Source organism: Rhinolophus hipposideros (genome assembly GCF_964194185.1).
Source record: "Rhinolophus hipposideros genome assembly, chromosome: 8".
In the NCBI taxonomy this organism is placed as follows: Eukaryota; Metazoa; Chordata; class Mammalia; order Chiroptera; family Rhinolophidae; genus Rhinolophus; species Rhinolophus hipposideros.
Genome location: NC_138054.1, coordinates 83804661 through 83822864, shown reverse-complemented (window position 1 = coordinate 83822864; position 18204 = coordinate 83804661).

The following is an 18204-nucleotide window of genomic DNA, read 5'->3' as shown; positions in this document are numbered from 1 at the left end:
GGTGGATGGGGAGCGATCGACATTTTAATAGCTGCAGTCAGCGTGGCACTGGGCAGCTAGCTCCAAACAAAGGCCCCAGGTCCCTCGCCCCCCCACCCCAGCCTCCTCCAGGCTCACTGCTTTCCTGGGCCCTGTTCAAACTTGGCCTGGAACCCGCTGGCCCTTTGAAAGGTCATAGGCTCCTGCCCAGCAGGTCGAACTTGGGCCTTGAACTTTAAAGGGACAGGGAGAGACTGTCAGGGGCTGCCTGGGGCTGATGCAGAGATGTGGTTGGGTGGGGCCTGCGGTGCTGGGGGACAGTGGAAGGACCACAAGGACGGGTCCACGGAGGTGTTCTATGGCAGCACAGTACCTGAGTGTTCAACGCTGGCGTCAGGGGGCACTGTGTCAGCCCCGCAGCTTACACACTGACCTACTTTCTCAGCTCCTTGTCTCTGTACTGTTTCCCAGATGCCCCCAGCAGCCCTCCTCCAGGTACTAACGCCAGGAATGATAATGGTTGTCTCTTAAGTACAGCCCCAGGACCTCCCGTTATTGCCCCTGGCTCTGATAATCTGCATCTCAGACAAAGGAAAGGATTCCATGGTCAGGGACAGGCTTTGTAAACGGCCAACGGCCCCGCAAATGGGGGCTCTTTTAATGACGACCAGATGGGAAACCTTTGGACGCATAGTACCGCCACTATGGAGACTATAACTAGTTTATTGAGCACGGAGGCCAGGCCAGGCATGAGGTTCAGCAGGGTTGCATAAAAATTTGATTTAGTCTACACAATACCTGAAAAGGTAGGCATTATGATCTTCCTTATACAAAAGGGGAAACGGAGTCTCACAGCAGTTAGGTGACTGGCCCAAGATCACACACAGTAAGTAGCTGAGTTTGGATTGGAGCCTCGGCTACCTGACTCTCAGTCATATACTTCTCTGTCTTCTTCAGTCATGGGGTGGCGGAAGGGGGCCTAAAAAGCATCATGCGCCTCCTTACAGCCACCCCCGCTTCCTCCCGTGCACACCCTCTCTTCTGGTCAGCTTTCCCCAGACTTGCTCTAGTCCTGTAAACTCTGTGTTCTTGGACTTATTGTCACTTGCTGTGGCACCACTTTCCCCAGAGGTTCCGAAATGTCTCCCTGTGGGGCACTGGAAGGTGGACAACTGGCCCCAGAGAGAGTGACTTCGGGGTCTGTCTCCACAGAACATGCCAGGAGCACTGACCTTGGTTCTGTAAGCTCAGCTGGCTACATACTGTGATGCGAGCCCAGGACACTTCTGGGGTGCAAAAGGACAGGGCCATGTCCCGGGTGTCTGAGGCCAGCAGGAGGAAGTGTCGCACGGGTACCATAAAGTGGGTGAACCTCTGCAAGCCCAGGGGCCTGATTTCTTGCTTTGCTGCCAGCCCACAGCTTGGGAGGTGGGGTGACCCTCCAGCCACCAGCCACACATAGAATCAACAACCTCCCGCATCGAAGGCTGGAGGTTGAGGGGCAACAATGGGAGAACACCCAGAGCCCATACTTGAGAATGAGCCACACAGCAGTCCAGCCCCTTCCTATCACATATTAGTGGTATGATTTTGGTAAGTCATTTTCCCACACTGGGCCCTTTTGGGGCCTGAGTTTTCCCATCTGTAAAATGGGGATGATAAGACTCGCTCCACAGATATTGCAAAGATCCAACATGCCTGGGACAGCACAGACACGAATGAAGTACGTGGCATCACTACTATGGGCAGAGAAACAGGCTCAAACGTGGCCCCTGCTATTGCCTCCTGGAATTTCCCATTACATCTCTGGAAAACAGGACCAGGACATTTGGAGCCATCCACCATGAGATGGGCTGTCTTGGGGGGTCATGAGCAGTGGGCAGTCCATGGGCAGACGCTGGCTGACCACCTGGTGGCAGGTTTGTGGGGTTCTTCATGGGCAGGGAAGTGAATCAGATGACTTCTGAAATCCCATTCCAGCCTTAGAATGTCAGTGTCTGGTCACACTGAGGACAGGGACCAGCCCGCTTAGGCTCCACGACAGTGTGTGCACAGCAGAGGCTCAGCAGAGCCTGAATAGTGATGATTGATGCACCAAACAGACCGGAATGAGCGGTGACGAACGGACGGTGCTGGGAGACAATTCTTCCAGGTCAGTGTCACAGGGACGTAGGGAGCCCCAGGGCTGGGGACCCCGAGCTGAGCACCCAGAGTTTTTGCCGTGGGCCTGCAGGAGACACATCTTTGGCAGTTCAAGGTGGTAAGGCTGAGTCAAAGGTAGATATGGGACACTATGAGAGCCAGAGGAGGGACCCGCCTGGAGGAGAGGACCCCGAGGTAGTCCCAACGGATAAAAAAGTTAGGGAGAATGATGGCGGAGAAAGACAAGTAAGGTATTCCTTACAGAGGGAAGACAAGTGAACGAAAATTAAAAGCATGGTCTACCACCTACGTCGTTCACTGTCGTACTCTACCATGTATCATCGTAATGCCTGGCCATTGTAGGTGCCCAACAGACATTTGTCAATTGAAACATAAAGGTAATGCACACTGCTTTGATATCTATCTATCTATCTATCTATCTATCTATCTATCTATCTATCTATCTATCTATCTATCTAGATATACATTTTGAATGCATCTTTTTTTTTTTAAAGATTTTATTGGGGAAGGGAACAGGACTGTATTGGGGAACAGTGTGTACTTCCAGGACTTTTTTCCAAGTGAAGTTGTTGTCCTTTCAGTCTTAGTTGTGGAGGGCACAGCTCAGCTCCAGGTCCAGTTGCCGTTGCTGGTTGCAGGGGGCGCAGCCCACCATCCCTTGCGGGAGTCCAACCAGCAACCTTGTAGTTGAGAGGACGCGCTCCAACCAACTGAGCCATCCGGGAGCTCAGTGGCAGCTCAGCTCAAGGTGCTGTGTTCAATCTTAGTTGCAGAGGGCGCTGCCCACCATCCCTTGCGGGACTCGAGGAATTGAACTGGCAACCTAGTGGTTGAGAGCCCACTGGCCCAAGTGGGAATCGAACCGGCAAATGAGAATCGAACCGGCAGCCTTCGGAGTTAGGAGCACGGAGCTCCAACCGACTGAGCCACAGGGCTGGCCCCACACTGCTTGTTAATTTAACCCTTACAACAGTCCTATGAGGCAGATGTTTATATGGTCCTCATTTCACAGGTGGAAAATAGAGGCACAGAGAGAGACTCAGTAACTTGCTCAATGTCAAGTGACTTGAATAAGTTAGTGAGCGGCAGAGCTGGGATTCAAAGTGCAGGATCCTGGCAGTAAAGCCCATGCTCGGAACCACTCAGCTAGAGTGTGGTCCTACTACGCTCCCTTGCTGCTGAGCAGCATACTGTGTGCAAGAATCACAAACAGGGCTATATTATAACAGTTTGCTCGAGCTACCATAAGAAATTACCACAGACTGAGTTGCTTTAATGACAGAAATTGATTGTCTCATAATTTTGTAGGCTAGAAGTTCGAGATCAAGGTGTCAGAGAGATTAGTTTCTGAGGCCTCTCTCCTTGGCTTGTATTAGTTTGCTGCAAACGTCATTGCAGTTTAAGAGGTTAAAAATAAAGGCACAACCCGCCATTACGTTTGCACCAACCTAGTAGATGGCCGTCTTCTCCCTGTGTCTTCACATGGTCTTCTCTCTATGTGTGTGTGTGTGTGTATGTGTCCCAATCTCCTCTTCCTGGAAGGACACCAGTTGTATTGGATTAGGACCCCCCAAGGATCTCATTTTAACATTATTATCTCTTTAAAGACCCTGTCTCCAAACATAGTCACTGTGGGGACAAAGCCCCCAAAAGCAGTTTCCAGGCTCTCGGCCTCACATAGAAAGGTGCTGGCTAAGGTAGTAAATGGCCATCAAATGTGATTGGATGGCCATCAGCTGTGGCTAGTTGGCCGTCAGCTGTAACCAGTGAGCCATTGGCCACTAACATAACTGCCGTGGCTATGCTAGCAAAAAAGAAATGGGGGCTAGCAAGAAGATGGTGGCTGGCAAGCGTGGACTGCTGAGGCAGATTATGTAGATCCTGCTTCCTGTGTCTCCAGCCCAGCCGCCAGCGAGAATATATTGGTTTGACTCCTCTACCTATGGCTCCATTGTTGTTCCTTTTTGGCCTCACCATGTCCTGCGTTCTTATGTGGGGAGTGGGAGCTGAGACCCTGCCGGACGCCCTGCACGACAAATGGCGCAGCGAGCAGGGTCTCCTGCGTGACAGTCACATTCTGAGGCACTGGGGGTTAGGGTTTCAACACAGAAATTTGGCAGGGGTGCAATTCTGCTCATAATAAGGGAATTGAGGGGACAGGTGGAAGACGAAGCCAGAGGGATGGGCGGGGCTCAAATCCCGCTGGGACTTTGCATGGATGGGACACATCTGGCCTCTACTGGAGGCACAGGCGCGAACCTACACTGGGTGACGAGGCTGTAACTGACGCCCTAACACTCTTGTCCATAGATGACATCCGTGGGTTAAAGGGCTCCTGTGGGTGCCCGCTTTGCAGTTGAAAAAAATGAAGTTGGTGATAATATCCAACCATCACCCTCCAAGCAATTGCTTTTTTTTTTGCTTTGGCCAGGGCTGCGTGGGTGATTCATTTTTAACTGTAGCACACGCACGTTGGAAAACCTAGTAGGGCTAACTGAACACTGTAAAATGAACCACACCACCTCCAACAAACCCAAGGGATAAATGGTGAAGCTAAACTGGAAGGCATTACCCACTGCAAAGCAAGGCGAGGAACCATGGAAAGCCACAGCTTACTCCAGACCAGTCTGCTGATTCACTGGTAAATAATAGGGCGCTGTTCCCACCCCGAAATGGGGGCATCGACGCGCCCTGCATGGGCACACGCACGTAGGAGCTGTGAGACGCTGTCAAGTGTGCCAGGCAGCCAGAGATCTTAAAAAGAAAGACATGTGCGCTCCGAGTTGGCAGTCACTGTTAATAACTCACCGAGTAGGTTAGTAATAAATAAGTCTTAGTCTGATATCAAAACAAAAGCTCCTGGAAACCGGAGCCATTTGCCTGGAAGAATGGAAATGAAAAGACCTGCACTATGAATTCATTCATGGCCCATCAAGTGACCCCCATGACCTCCCAGTGAGCTACAAACAGTCCTTTGAAAATCTGTGTGGTAGAGAAATATTTCAAATCCACCACACCTGGCCTGCACCCCAGGATTAGCCAACATAATACAGGTCCTGATATAAACAGAACATATTTAAACACATGAAACATTCTCAGCAAGAGATGTGTGCATTTGCTAAATCTATATTTAAAATCCCAAAGAAATTAAATGGCAACCTTCAACAATTCACGTGCCAGCCGAAAGGGTTCTGGACAGAAAGACAGAAGAACCAAGTTCCATTTATCTGTTCAGATCCAGCTCAGCCACAAATCAGCTATAGCAGAGATATTTACCTTACCTGTAAATGTGCTCATTTATACAATGCCCGGCTAAGGTTCTCTAAGGTCTGTGTTCCTATGGAATATCTTCTGTTACATGAATTACTCCTTTTCCTGTTTGTTTCCTCTATTAGTTATCTACAGCTACGAAACAAATGATCTCAAAACTTCGAGGCTTCAATCAGCACACGAGTTTCTAGGAGTCAGGAATCCAGGTGCAGCTTAACTGCTCCCTCTGGCTGAGGGTATCAGCTGGGCCTTTGGTCTCCTCTTAAGGCTCAGCCAGAAACGGATTTGTGTCTAAGCTCATTCTCGTGGTCGCTGGCAGGTTTCCGTTTCTTGTGGGCTTTTGGACTGAGGGCCTTGGTTCCTCACGAGCCGTTGTCTGGGGACCTCCCTCAGTTCCTTGCCACACGGACCTCTCCATAAAGAAGCTCACCACATGTTAGCTGCCTTCAGTCAGAGCAAGCAAAGGAGGAGCCCGAGAGAGTGCCTGAAAGATGGAAGTCAGTCTTTTGTAACCTAATCTCAGAAGTGACATCTTCTGATCACTTTTGCCTGTTCTACTGTTTAGAAATGAGTCACCAGGTCCAACTCAAGCTCAAGGGGAAGTGATTGCCTGAGGGTGTGAAGGCAGGAAGTGGGGATCGTTGGGAACCACGGTAGAAGCAACCTACCATAACTCCTTCTCTACTTTCTCTTGGTCTCCCTGGGTCATCCGAGACCACAGTTCTCCCTCTGGGACTTTTAGAAGATGCCCCATTAAAATGGGGTTGCGAAGTGGAACATGGTAACTTGGAAGAGCATGAAGTGAGTCAGCAAGCAAACCCCGGTGGGAAGAAGGATGAGAGGGGAAGTCGACACCAGATGTAGCCCCAGTACCATTAATGGAGTTGCTTCAGCCAATTACCCTGTGGGTGCCGCTCCTTAATAAATGCAGAGAACCTGGGGGAAAAGGCATTGTCTCAGGCACATTAGATTCCAGTCTTTCTCCTGCTCCGTGAGACCTCTTGCCCCCCGTCCTCCATTCAACTCCACGGCTGAGGAGCAGTGGAGGGTGGCATGGCTGCCGGAGCGTAGAGCGTAGCATTGTATTTAAACTGTTCTCTTGAGCTGAGTGGATATTAGCACCTTCGGGAAGAGAAAAAACAAAATGCCAAAGCCTCTTTAGGAAGGTTAATGGAGAATCGTCTCCATGACAGAGGACTGTCTCTTTCTCGTTGTGGGGAGTTAAGGATAAGCTAAATGCTTTGTGAGCTCTGGAAGGGAAAAATAATGGTACACGTTTCCGTGGTCTTGCCTTGGCCAAGTGCATGAAGGAGCTGGGAACTTGGAGAGCAAAAGACAAAAGGCAGCGGAAGTACCTGAGAGACACTTGACAAATGTAAGTATTTAGTTACAAGTTGATCTCCGGCTGCATGGTTGGGCTTCGTGAATGGGGTTTTACCATTCTACAGTTCCCACTGCTGGGGCAGGCGTAGGCCAGCGCTGGGACTAGGCTGAGGCGTCTGGGAGGCACCCTGTTAAGGAGAACCTCAGTCTCAGGAGTGCCAGACAACCCCCGTCCCAGCCTTGGGGTAGACTAATTGGTCCTGTGGCTATTTGGTCAAATGTCAGCCTCTCCGTCTACACAGCTACCCCAAGTCAGTTTTTGTTCACCACTGTGTTAGCAGTGTTCCCGATGAGGTCTGGCACTTATTTGTGGGGTGAATAAATGAATAAGTCATTGAACCAATCAATAAACTCTCCACTGGCTGAGATTCTGTTCATCTGTCAAGACCCAGCTCAAAGGCTGACTTCTGGAAACCTTGCCTATTGTCTGGGCCCCCTCTTGGGTTCCCATCACCCCCTGTCCTCACACCCACCCCAACCACCGTCACGGTGCACCTGTTGACATGCTCTAGGGTGATGCCTAAGAGTTTGGGCTCCAGAGTTGTTCTGCCGGGGTTCACACCCTTGCTCCATCTACTTAGCTCTGTGACCTTGGCCTATTTGCGTAACTTCACCATACCTCAGTTTCCTCATCAGTAAATTGGGGCCAATAACAGCTGTATTCTGAGGATTAAAGATGTTACTACATGTTAAGCATTTGGGATGATGCCGAGCACATAATTGCTCGATAAATGTTGGCTATTCCCTGCGTCAGCTCACTTATCACCCTGCACTGTAATTATCTACTTAACTAGATCCTGAACTGCGCAAGGGTAAGGTGTTTGACTTGCTTATTTCAGTGTCCTGTCTCCTGGCACACAGTAGGCTGTATATTTTGATTCACCTAGTGGGCCATTTTGCTAAGGGGACAGAACAGAGCCTTGAACTCTGAGACTAGCCTTGTGACCTTTTGTCTCCCCAGTTCCACTTCCCAGCATCCCCATGTGGCATCGTCCCCTTCACCCAGGGAGACCCACAGAGGGCTCTGGGCCGCTGTTCCTTCCTCCCCACCCCCTCATTAATCTTGATTAGGGAGTCCTTGCACTCGAGTTAATTTTCTTGTAGATACCTATCAGTCATGTAGCAGGGACTCTCTCCCAAGCTAATGAGGAATCATAGTCCTGCCGTGTTATTTCTTAACTAATTAGTACACAGACTTCTTTGCGGGGGTGGTGAGGGTGGCGGGAGAAGGTCAGGGTAGATAGTGAGAGAAAGGGACAAAGTTGAGCTCTCTGGGGCATTGGCGTGGGTGGATCTCATAGGAGGTGGGGGTAACACTAGGTTCTGTCTTCTCCTTCCCGGGAACTGGCCCCCGGATATCAGACTGGGGCACAGAGGGTGTCCCTACCTTGCGATGACCCCACATACAAACCCCACCCATCTTGTCCGGATTGTGAGAGCCTCTGGCTTGTGGATCCAACATCCTGGTGAGAAAGGCAGAGGCCAGCTGGGCAGTTCTGGGGGCCCAGGGTTATAGGAGGGCTAGTGGCTGTAGGCAGGGAGGAGTGTCAAGGCCAGGCGGGGAGACCAGACCAGGCAGGGAGACCAGGCCAGGCGGGGAGACCGGGGCAGGCAGGGAGACCAGGGCAGGCGGGGAGACCAGGCCAGGCGGGGAGACCAGGCCAGGCGGGGAGACCAGGAAGCCAGAGCAGAGGCAGGGCTGGTGCTGCAGCATGTGCCTACTCTAGGCTCTTTGTTCTTCTCAAGATCCAAATTCTAAAGAGGGAGCTGGGTTCCCTGCCTGCCCCTGGGCAAGTGGAAGGTGGGGCTGATGTGACAGTCCCATAGTGACATATTACAGAAGGACTGATTTCTCCAAAGGGAATGAGCCTCGCTAGGAAGCGGGGAGATACGCTGGGCAGTCGGGGAATATGCTTTGCCTACTTCATAAGCGAATTTCCTTCTTTCATTCAACAACGATGAAGGTGTTAGGTGCACACTAGCTGCTGGCACTTCGGGCTGTACTTAAGGAATGAATGGCCTAGCGGGGAGATCGGAGAGACCCCCACGCATCTCCAGGCACAGCACACTCGGGAGGGCACACGCGTCACGAGATCCCCAAAAGCTGGGAAGAGACCTGCAGTTTGGGGCATTGTGACATCTAGGACAATTTTAAATCACAGGACCAGGAAGGCCGCACAGCCCAGTGGGTCACCAGGAGTCGGTCACTGGCCACATGAGGTGATAGCTCACGTCCCTGGGCCTCGGCTTCTGCATCTGTCAATGGATTGTTTAATGGTTAAATAGGACGATGTGCACAGCGTATTACAAAGGCCAGCCCAGAATGGCTGCCCAGGACTCACCAGGGTGCAGGATCCAGAATTAGGCCCGAGGACTAAATTCAAGGCTGTATTAGGAAACTGCAAAAGATCAGGTTTGAAGGAGGAAACACAAGAGTAGGAAGCCCCGTGCAAGACAAGATTAGGGAAGGCAGTCTGGAAATTTCTTCGGGTTGGAAGGCAGGGGGATGCGTCGGCTGACTTAAGGGTGGGTGCAAAGCTAGTTGGGAGAGCATCTTCCTGACTAGATGGCAGTGCCCTCCGTGTGGAGAGAGTGCTTCCTCCATCAGACTAGGCTCTCTGCAGGGAAGAGGTTGTGCCTACCTTGTCAGTGTGGTGTTTAACAGCACAGACCTGGAGCCAACTGCTTCTGTCTGAATCCTTTCTCTGCCACTTTGTAGCTGTGTGGCCTTGGGAAAGTTACTTAACCTCTCTGAGCCTCAGTTTCCATATCTATGAAATGGGGATAATAGTGGCACCTATTCCATAAAATGTCTGCGTATAAAGCTCACATGCTGTGTTTAATAAGTGTTCACTGGTTATCAGTCGTCAATTGCTGCATAACTATTACTCCAAACATGGTAGATTGAGGCAACATTTACTGTCTCAAAAGAATCAGGGGTCAGGAATCCAGGTGTAGTTTAGCTGAGTCCTCTGTCTCAGGGTATCTCCCAGGTTGCAATTGGCCGAGGCTGCGGTCCTGTCAAGCTGACCGGAAGAGGAGCCTGGGACCTCTCCCAAGCTTGCTCCTGCAGTGGCTGACGGGTTCCGCTCCTTAAGGGTTGTTGGGCTGCGACCTTGGCCCCTCACGAGCTACCATCCCACTGCTGTCCTCGCTCAGGTGCTCGCCACTTGGGTCTCTTCATAGAGCAGCTTATAACATGGCCGCTGGTGTCATTGGAGTGAGCAAGGGAGGGGCCAGAGCGAGTGCCCACGCTACTGATGTCAGTCTTTTGTAACCTGATCTCAGAAGTGACATCCCATCACTTTTGCCTGTTCTGCTCATTGGAAGCCAGTCACTAGGTACAGCCCACGGAGGGGACATTCCACAGGTATGAACTCCCGGAGGAAGTCATCTCAGGGGGCTACCTGGGAAGTGGCCCACCACATGTAGACTGGGGACTACGTATGGGGAAGGGCTGGGAAAGAGGGGCTTTGTCCTTTCCTTCACTGCTGTATCCCCAGCACCTAGAAAAAGGCCTGCATGACACTTGTCCAGCATACCAGACAGGGCCCCCGTGGGGCAGGAGCTGGGTGGGAAGGGACCTCCTTTCCCTCTGTCCTCTGAGCATCCAGACAGGGTTTTACAGCCCAGAGCCCAGAATAATCCCCCCAGTAGAGTCTCTCCCCACCTCGAGAAGCCTCTGGTTGCATTGCAGTGTTTTGCTTTGACCTCCCACTCTGGGGGAAGGCAAATTTCATCCAGAAGAGATGTGTGGAAATTGGATTTGCTGCCAGGGTCAAACTTTGCAGTGCTTTATCCTGGCTGTCACCTGCCTTTGAAACAGAGAGTGTTTCTCCAAATGATACCTCTCATGCGCGGCCCCTCCCCTCTGGAATCAGCCTGCGAGCCTCAGCCAGTTCCCTCCTGTCCATTCTCACCACTGCCCTGGTCTAGGGCACCTTCACCTCTTTCTCCGGCCCTTCCTATCTTGGTATCGTCTCTCCACCAGCTTCCTCTCCTTCCCATTTTTCACACAGCAGCCAGAGAGGTCTTTCCAAACCGCAAATCAGATCACACCAGTGTCCTGCTTCGAGCCTTCCAATGGCTTCCCATCTCTCTGGAATAAAATCCCAACTCTTACCCCCCCTCCCCCCGCTGCTCTTGCAGTTCTCCAACTCGCCCCAGGTACTTTCCGCCAGTTCCCAGGGCACTGGAAACTTCCTCCTTCTTCAGGACTTGTCTCCATTCTTCCCTCTGCTCTCTGCAATGCCAGCTCCTTCTGATCCTTTTTCTCCAGCTTAATCGCCCCCTCTTCAGAGGAGCCTTCCCTGATTGCAACATGCTGCCGTTATTACTGTCCACACCATCTTGTTTGTTCATGTCCTGGTCCGGATTACAACCTGTAGTCATTTTGCTTTCGTTGGTACCTTGTTTATTGTCTGTTTTGTCCATGACAGTCAGCTCCATGAGGGGTCCGTGAGGGCCTGATCGCTCACAGTTTTAGCCCCTGGCGCCAGCATGCAATGGGACAAACGAATTCCCCCTTTCTGGAGCATCCTAACCTCCCTTTCTGCCTGCAGGCTCACCTCCTCTGGTCCACGCTGTACACAGCAGCGGATGAATCGAGGGAAAGCAGAGCTCTGAGCATGTCACTCCCATCTCCTCGGCCCTAACAGTGTCAAGGACACCTGGGCTCAGGTTCAAGGCTCAGCCCAGCCCATCATTTCCTAATGAGCCCTTACTTGTATTTCATACTCTGTCCATCGGGAATATTTGCTGTTTTCGCGAGCATTCCTTGCCCTTTCCTATCTCTGCACTTAGGCGGGTATTTTCCCCTCTACCTAGAAAACCTTTTCCTTCCCTGGAAGCGGATGTGGGGACTCAGCCAGGAGCTCGTCCCTGGCCACCGCTGTTGGTAAAGAGGGACATACTTGGGGTTTGGAGTCAAGCCTGGATTCGTGTCCCTCTTTTGCCATTTGCCGTGTGTGACCCTGGGAGAGTCCCCCCATGTGTCTGAACCTGTTCAGAAGGAGTGGTCCCGACCGTCAGAGTTGCTGCGTGGGGTACATGATAAGAAAGGGCCTGGCCCAAACAAGATGCAAAATGGACGAGAGCGGTCTTAGCCCAGGACTGCTTGTGACTTGTGTGTCGTCCCCACACGTAGTTCTCCTGCAATGCACCTGATGGTGGATGTGTTTTCCTCTGTCCCCACTGGTGTATGAGCCATGTCTGGCCAGGACCATACCTTCTTCCTCTCCATTCCCTTACCCTGCCGACCAAGGCCCTTGTTTTGCACCAAATAGCGTTCACGGGAAGAGTTTGTTAAATGTTCTTGACCTTTCTTCTTATCTGGATATTATTCCTTTAGAGAGCACAGCAACGTGATACAATGTTATGCTTATTGATTGATTGATTGATTCATTCATTCATTCACCGAGCTCCCGTCATGTGAACAAGAGAGCCACACTTCATGCCCCTGTAGAACGTGTTTTCTAGAATTTTGGAACTACCACCATTCATTGGGTCAGCAAACATCTGCCTGCTACTGTCGTGTGTGTACTAGTCACCCCAGTCAAGTAGTTGTTAGCAGATGGCAAGGGTACCTGGGTCCCTCTTTCCTGGAGCTCCAAGTGTTCTGGGTTTTGTTCCTCTCGCCTCTACTTCATGCCTACCACGAGGCCCAAGAGACCCAGGACCCACGCGGGCAGAGGACGGAAATCCGCCACGACCCTCTGCAGCCAGGGCGAGTGTCAGGAGTTCCCTGCCTTCCAGTCTCCTGTGTGCAACCAGGCCTCTCGGACCAGAATCAGCACCTTCAGAGGTAGCCGGGTGCCTCGCAGATGGTCCCACAGGGCCTCCTTCCTTAAAGAGGACGGTGTGATCCAGCAATCCCACTTCTAGGTGAATAGCCAAGTGAATTGAAAGCAGTCTCCGAGATAGGTGTACAGTCCTGTTCACAGCAGCGCTATTCACAATGGCCAAAAGGTGGAAGCCACCCAAGTGCCCATCAACATTGAATGGATAAACAAAATGTGGTATCTGCATATAATGGAATACTATTCAGCCTAAGAAAGGAAGGAAATTGTGACACCTTCTACAAAATGGATGAGCCTTGAGGGTATTATGCTAAGTGAAATAAGCCAGTCACCAGTAGACAAATACTGTCTGATTCCCCTTATATGTGGTGCTTAGAGTCGTCACATTCCCTGAGAGAGAGTAGAACGGCGGTTGCCACAGGCTGTGGGAAGGGAGAAGGAGGAGGTGCTGTTCCACGGGTCTGGAGATTCAGTTTTGCAAAGTGAAAAAAGTCTGGCGGTCAATTGCACAACAATGTGAATACTGTTAATGCTACTGGGCCATACACTTAAAAATCGTTCGATGGTAAATTTTATGTTATGTGTTCTTTAACATAATTTAGAGAGAAAAAGAAAGAGAAGCAGAGGAGCCCTCCTGGGAAATAACACCTGGGCAGGTAGGAATGGCCCTGTGGGATCTGACCTTGGCCTCTGAGCCCCACCTTTTCCCAAGAGTCCTCCAGCTTTCACTTACTCTCTCCAGACTGACCCGCTCTCTCTTCTTTCTCAGTAACCACAGTGTGGACTCAAGTCCTTTCCCCTTGGCACTCCTTAACGGCTGACTGAGGCTGGTGTTTCCAGCTTTCCTGAAAACAGAAATAAATTAGAAAGGAAATAAAGAGAGAAAAATCAAACTGGAGAGAACAGGTTTCTGATCCAATAACCACCAACCTGCTTCTCCAGATTCTGAGCTCTGCTCGATTCCACATGGGCCACCCTCTGACAGCCTCACTTAATTCTTCGTTTACAAATCAAGATGGTTTTTCCTATCAGTGAAGCAGGCTTGGCTGTTACCAAGTTCCTTTCGTTCTCACTGCTGAGGCTCGCCTCATTCCACAGACCACTGCCTGCCCCAGAGGCCTGCCTCTGTGTTCCTTATTGTTCTGGGGGTTCACCCTCCTGGCACATTGGTACTGGGGTGCTGGGTGACTTCCCTGCGCAATCCAGCCTGGTTTCTGGGCCCTGAAACTTTGCCTTTGCCCTCGTAGGTTGAGCCTTCACTGGGCTTTCAAGATACAGTTGAGGGCAGGGGGCATTTCCTCATTAGCTGCTGAGCTCCCCTACCCAGGGCCCTGGGACCAGGAGAGCCCTTTGGGGGACAGAAAGGCAGCAGGGGCCAAGCCCCTGGACCCTAGGCCTCAGGGTTGACAGCCCCTGGGAAGAGCAGCCTGCTTCCATTCCTGCTCTTCATACGCTGGGTTGTGAGCGCAAGGGATGAGAGGCCAGAGCTCAGAGTCCTTTGGCCCCCTGCCCTTGGCCATCAGAGAACTCTAATTGCTCTATAATCTTCTACCTTCTACTAACACATCAGCACCAAAGCCTTTGGTTCCTGTCTGTCTGACTCCAGGGCCTGGGAGATGAAAGCCATCCTCTCTCCTTCAGCCTGTACGTGATAAAAGCTGGACCCCCGTTTCAGAGGTAGGGACAGCCTCACAAGCTTCCTTTCGGACCACTTACTCGCTCTTTAGCCAGCACCACGCCTCAGCTGCTCTAAGGGACACACCACAGGACGACACATGCCCTGGCCCACGTGCCCAGACCAGCCCTCGTGGCAGGCAGTCAACCGAGATTGCATTTCCTCCGGGCCCAGAAGAATTGTGAGCACTGACCTGGGCTCTGCTGCTCACTAGCTGTGGGGCGGTACCCACGTTCCTTTGTCTTGCTGAGCTTTAGCTTCCTCCTCAATGAACAGCAATAACACCTCCCCACAGTGTTACTCTCATGTTCAAATGCGATGACACATGTAAAGCACCCAGCCCTGTAGCAGGAGGTCAATAATGCTATTTCCCTTCTTCCCTGCCATGACTGGCGAGGAAGCCTGTAACACCTATGGAATCCATTGCTGGTATGTCTTGTCCGTTCACTAACCTGCTCCAAATGAATGGCTGGGAGGAATAATGAAAAGCCTCTTACAGTTGGATATTACAGTTCTCAGAGCCCATTTCAAATTCTTCATCATATGTGTTCTTTAAAAACAAAGACCTGGAGGCTGACCGTGAAGGCATGATGAACCCCATTTTATAGATGTAGGTGCCGAGACCAGAGAAGGAAAGGACCTTATCCAAGGTCACACAGCTGCTAAGTGGCAGAGTTAAGGTGGGAACCCAGATCTTTTTTTTTTTTTTTAATTTAGTTCTGGAAAGTTTGCCAAGGCACCACTCTGTTCTCAGAAGCCTATGGAGGCAGATCCCATTCCAAGGAGACTGGGGCCTGCCATGCTAGAAGGCACAGCACTTCTAGTAGAACCCATGCCCTGGTTGAGCTATTAGGTTGGTGCACAAGTAATTGCGGTGTGTGCAATTGTTTTTAACCTTTTAAACTGCAATTACGTTTGCACCAAACTAATAATTGCCATGCTCCTTCTCACTCACACTGATGCCTTCCAGAGAGACCCTAAAGTGCTTCTGAGCAACTCGTACATATTTATATGCCGGCGTGTGCGATAAAAATAAAACCACTTCACCCACTGCTGAAATGCAGCCACTCGGGGTGTAGAATATGCGGCTTATCGAACAGCCGCAAGGAGCGGCTCTCAGGGAGAGGCTCCTGTCCCTGTGGCGTTGCAAGGGGCAGCTGGAAGGAGTAGAATTTAATTATCTTGATAAGTAAGTGTTGGACTTGGACGCAGGAGCCAGGAAGACAGCTGGTCCCCAGGCACCCAGAATGCCCTGGAGCCTCCCAGGGGTGGAGAGCTGGTCCTGCCAGAGAAGACAGTACTGTCTAAAGGGGAGTGAGGGCCCCTCAACATCCACCCCTTCACACGCACCCTTGAGCCTCACTGCCTGAGAGCCGGCCTGCGGGTATTGCGGACTCCAGCCCTCTGTACTCCTAAGCCCAGTGTCCTACCATGGACCACTTTTCCCTTTAAAGGGAGATGTCAGGAGGCTTCAGTGATCTCATATGTCTTAGAGTGAGGACGAGGTTGAGCACCTTTGCTGGGGGGTCCATTCTTGGCAGCCCTAGTTCAGAAAGGTATTATTCTGGAGAAGCTGAGCATCTTTTCTGGCCATTCAAACTTTCCGGTGGTATCCTGACTCTGGTCTGAGCCTTGCTGTAGATTCAGACTTGTGGATCCCTCCTTCCGTGCCGTCCCTCCTTCCCTCCCTCCTTCCCTCTCCCTGTACTTTGCCCATCTTACCACCATACTCTTAATCCCTGGGCCAGCACAGAAAAGGCATCTCCCACAGACTTCCTGAACTAGTGACAGCTAAATCCGAGCCCTGGGGCATGAGTAGAAGCTAGCCAGCTTAAAGGGCTTGCATAGGGAACTGCGGGCAGCGTAAGGGAGGTGGGAGTCAGGACATTGGGAAGTCGGAGGGGGGAAGGGTGTTTCCAGCAGAGAGAACAGCCTGTATAACGGCCCAGAACCAAGGGAGCTTGATGAAGTAGGGTGTGGACAGGCAGGGCTTGTGCTTTATTTGCAAGATAAGGTTCGAGGAATTGTGCAGGTGTCAGTTCTGAGGGGACCCAACGGTCCTTCCTTTAGTGGAAGCCTGCGTGGGGTGAGGACTAGCGGCACACCAGGAGATGGGGGGCCCGGGAGGACATCTGGGAAGAAAGAACCAAGTGGAGCAGGCAGGTGGGTGTAGGCCCCTGATGGCAAAGAGGCCTGGTGAACAGATACAGGGTGAGCAGCCCTGAGGTTGGCTCTCAGGTGTCTTAACAGGCTACCAATCCCTGCCCACTGTGAGCTCCTCCAGGCACAAACTGTCTTTTTGTTCCTGTATCCCTAGCACCCCGCTCCACACCTGGTGCCGAGAACAATGCACATGTTTAGGCTTACTGCCCTCCGTGGAGGTGGAGACCCATTAGAACCATTTATTTACGGGCACTGGAACAGCACCATAAGGGTGTGGGGCCCCTGGACCTGTGTCACTTTGGGCTGTCATGCCCCCAATGCCTGGTGCCTTCCCTAGGACTCATACAAAGCCTGTGTGATTCCCATGGCCCATTAGCACCCCTTTTAAGGGATGGATAACTTTGAGGGTTGAGGGACGCCCCCTTTGGCCCTCCCAATATCTTTCACTTCCAGGGAAATAATTCCAGCCTGATTCACTAGCTGCCTCTTTGCAGGGTCACCTCGTGATACCCTCATCTTGAATGGAATGAAGGACAGGAGGCAGGGCATGGGCAGCAGTGATGTGACATAGGAAGGCAGGGAGAAGAGATGGCGTCAGGTGGCTGACTAGGGGTGCAGGGGTTAGCAGGATTATTCCCATTGATCAATAGTTGGGGAGAGAAGGGGAGGAAAAGAGCGACTTCGCTGAAACGTAGACTCCAATGATGAGGACGTTTCCTCTGGTGGCTGGGAAGGGACTGGTGAGTTCAGAGAAATCTAATGTCAAGAGTCACAGAATCTCAAGATGGGCAGTTGTGTCCAGGTCATTTTGTTCAAGGCAGGTTTTTAAAGCAGTTTTCCTTGCTGTGTCACTCTGTCTCGGCCTTCATTGCCTTCTGTGGCCTACAAAGACCCTGCCTAATCTCATAGCCGCGCCTCCCTACACACCCCTGGTCCCAGACTCCCTGCACCACCTGCCGCTGCCTGCATGGCAACCTCTGCTGCATGTTTGTAGGGCTTTGCACATGCGCGCTGCCCAGAAACCCTTCTCTCACCCTTAGACATCCATCAAAGCTTCAGGTCTCACCTCCTCCAGAAAGCCAGTCTCCCAAGTCCTAGCTCAGTGTCAGGTACAGCGTCTCTGCTTCATCGAGTGGCACAAGAAGGGAGAGATAAAGGGAAGGAAGGTCGAGGTAGATTCATGTCCAGGTAACACCACCTGTCAGGGTCCGTGGGGTCCTAGCCCGGCCTTTTGCCTCTTACAAATGGAAACTCTGAAGCCCAGAGAAATGAAACTGGCTCCCTATACTACAAATCAAATTGGAATTTTCTCAAATGTTTCAGGACCTAGAAACTCAAGACAGAAAACAGGCTGAGGGTGAGAGAAGGAAATTATCTATTTCTATCAGATGGCTTTTGTAATTAACTAGAGCCCTTTAGTTACAAATACCTGTATACTCCCAAATGGATGGTCCAGCTAGCTGGACCTTCCTTCTTCGCTTCCTGGCCTCTCCAGAACCATGTGACCCAGGCCTGAGCAGGGTGTCGTTGGAGGTGCCAAGGGGCAAAGTGAAATGGGCCCAGACCTTCCAGAGCTCACATTAGGACCTGGGGAGACAAGACACAAAGGTGAATAGACTGAAGAGGATATTACTTTGCTGTATGGTGCAGACAATATACATCTCAAACAGTGAGAACGCAGGGACCATCTTGCTTTGGGTATAACTTTCCTCATCTATAGTATTATGGACCCATCACAATATTGTGACTAACTAGGGAGTTTACATATACATG